Source organism: Arvicanthis niloticus, chromosome 5 (genome assembly GCF_011762505.2).
Source record: "Arvicanthis niloticus isolate mArvNil1 chromosome 5, mArvNil1.pat.X, whole genome shotgun sequence".
NCBI lineage: Eukaryota > Metazoa > Chordata > Mammalia > Rodentia > Muridae > Arvicanthis > Arvicanthis niloticus.
This window is the reverse complement of record NC_047662.1, coordinates 58,192,781-58,196,062: the sequence shown is the minus strand read 5'-3', so window position 1 is coordinate 58,196,062 and position 3,282 is coordinate 58,192,781. Positions and strand designations below refer to the sequence as shown.

The following is a 3,282-nucleotide window of genomic DNA, read 5'->3' as shown; positions in this document are numbered from 1 at the left end:
GTCAGCAATGTTTCTGCCTAAACATCAAATGAACAAGAAAAACAATAAAAACCATGCCAAGTAGATGGAGAAAAGCCCACAACAACTCAAACCTGAACAAAGAACAATTAAGGAATGCTGAGGGTGATAGATATAGTCTTCTTCAGGGGAGTACATACTAGTTAGTTATCCAATTCCAAATGGCCATCCCTGAAAATGTACACAGGAGTAACATTATACAGACTGAACAGGATTAGACACATACACACATGTGCACACACAGAGACACACACACAATATGCAATATTTAATATAATTTATACAGTATACATATATATGAATATATGTATAATATATATGTATACAATTTGATATTTTGCTTTCTTTTATTATATAATGCATCTTATATAAGCATAAACATATATATGCATAAAAATAAACATATATACATAAGTAGTTTATATTATATATATGTATATACACATGTATATACATAGAATGACAATTTATAAAAAAGAGGGCATTAATTTAAAGGAGAGAAAGCAGGGTGCATGACAGGATTTGGAAGGGGAAAATAGAAGAAATGATGTTATATTATCTCAAAAATACATGAAAATCTTTAACAAATCTAACTTTGAATCAAATAAATGAGACCATTACATGTGTAAAAATGTGGAAGATGTTCTAAAACTGTCTCTTTTTTAGATTAGGCATTATTTGTTTATTAAGAAAAAAAGGATGGAAATTATTCACATGATGAAATAATTAAGAACATCAGTGGAATGGCCAGCTTCATGTGATACCTTTGAACACTGATTTCAATAGACCTATTTTCCAAGAATGTCACCATCTCTAAATAATAAATACTCCTTGTTGTCTACAACTACTGTGGTGCCTCAAAACTCTGGAACTTTGTCTCCAACTTTCACTCTGACAGGATGAATCTGTCTACCTTTTCTTTTAGGCCTGATCCCATAGCCCACGACTGTTGCTTGCAATACTTTTGCTTGTAATAGTTTTCCTTGAGATTTTTCTGGAAGCATAATGCCACTTTTGGTTACAGTTTTGGCAGCATTCCTCTCAACCAAAACTTTATCAAAGAGTGGAAGAAACTTTCTAAAAGCTTGTCCAGCCATTAATTGCACTGGCACAGCTCTGGACTCTCCCAAAATGTCTAATTTTATTGATTCATATATTGTGTTTAGTACAAAACATATGAACAATAGGTCCATTTTAATGTCATTATTATGTTATTGCATTGCTTACTGAAGTTAATTTTTTCTTCTTCTCTTTTGTTTCCATAACTTCTTTAAAACAAATGTTTCTTGTTTTTTCTTTAATTTTTAAAAATTTTTACATAATGCTTTTTTTTTTTTTTTTTTTTTTTTTTTTTAAACTCTAAGTTTTATTCCCCTTCTGGCCCACACTCTGACTGTTTGCCATCCCATACTTCCTTCCCAGCCTGCTGTCTCTCTGAGGATGTCCCCACCTCTCCAACCCTCATCCCACCAGACCTATTGGTTGTTTTACTTATTTATATTCCAAATGTTATCCTCCTTCAGTGCTTCTTTTTCAAACGATCCCACCCCTCCTCCTCCTGCTTCTATGAGGGTGCTCCCTCACCCACCCACCCACTCCTGCCTCATTGCCCTAGCATTTCCATATGCTGGGGCATTAAGCCTTCACAGGACCAAAGGCCTTTCCTCCCATTGATGGCAGATAAGGCCATCCTCTGCTACATATGCAGCTGGAGCCATGGGTCCCACCGTGTGTACTCTTAGGTTGGTGGTTTAGTCCCTGGGAGCTCTGTAGGGGGTCTGGTTGATTAATATCGTTTTTCTTCCTATGGGGTTGCAAAACACTTCAGCTCCTTCAGTCCTTTTCTTAAAAACATGTAGTTTAGTTGAAAGTTTAATATATTGAACATAGTTGTTAGGCATTTAATTGAATGTTAAAGTACCACAAATAATCTATATCATAAGTACAAGGAGATTCTAAGGCCTATGTCTTTGAGGCTTACTGAACAGTTGATTGAAAAAAATCTGCTTTAGCAAGTAGATCCACTTTTGTTATCTTCTATATGCAAACTAATATTAAGGGACTTTGTTTTAATTACATGGTAGGTAAAAATATCTGTTAGAATGTTGAAGATGTAATTCATTTTATACTTGTACCAGTTTTGTTAAAATCCCCCATCCATTTTCTAGGTAATATCCTAGTGTTTTTCTTTGCTTATTAATTTGTAGTTTTGAGACAGGTCTCACCTTGTAGCCCTGCCTGGCCTCATACTTGCTATATTGTTCAGTCGGGCCTTGAACTCATAGACATCTCTCTCACTCTGCCTTTCCACTGTTGGGATCAAAGGTATGGCCACCAAGCATGGCTCAAGCAGTGATATAATGTTTCTGCTAGTTTTATTTCGATCTCTTTCATTGGCCTTCTCTTCTGAAAGTTCAAATTACTCTACCCTTAATTTTCATCTGGAAGTTTAAAAACATCTGTGCATTTTTCACTTTGTTGTTTTACAAATGCCTCTCCCATCCCTGAAACTAATATGGATTTTTTTTAATAAACAATTTTCTGTTACTCTGACAAAAACATCTAAATTGAGCAACTTAAAGAAGGAAAGGTTCCTTTTAGCTTAGAAGATACTCAGCAGCATCCACTGTTGTTGAGGCAGTTTGAAGACCCATGCTCTGAAATGATATCCTCAAAATTGAAATATTTCCTTCTAGCACTCAGGATAAAACTTATCAGACTTTGGAAGTTAATGAACCCACAAAACCCAGGAAGCTCACCAAGCTTTGAAGACCCAGGATGTGCAAAACATAAAGATTCACAATATTTCTCTTTAGTTTACATAAGCAATAAACAATTCATAGGGGAAAGAGATGCTTCTTGAAAGCTACATATCCATTATTGGAAACTTCCTCACAGTCTATTTTTTAAGTTCATCACTCATTCTGGCTAAAGTTAATTTTTGTTGCTGTTGTTCTTTAGTATAGCTGCTTTTGTGTCATTCACTTAAACGAGCCTCTACATAAGTTCCTAAAATTCTCTGGATTGTCATGCTAGGCTTAGATTTAACCAAGTATTTGATAGGTCATCAGTGTCCAACACAAGAGAAAAAGTACTTTTTTTTAAGTCTCCCAAAAAATAAATTATAGCATGAATCGAAATAGAAATTGACAGAACCAAAGATGAACAAGGAATTGAACCTGCTGCATAACTCAGGCAATGGGTTTTATGACATGAAATTGTGTTTTGTGGCTGATACCTTTGAGATCAGAAAATCTGCAGTGG

At 34.9% G+C, this 3,282-nt stretch overlaps 1 pseudogene; it reads right to left on the bottom strand.

Annotated features, from left to right (window-relative positions):
• Nucleotides 1-806: 806 nt before the first annotated feature.
• Nucleotides 807-1,115, bottom strand: LOC117709592 (10 kDa heat shock protein, mitochondrial pseudogene; annotated as a pseudogene).
• Nucleotides 1,116-3,282: the final 2,167 nt, after the last annotated feature.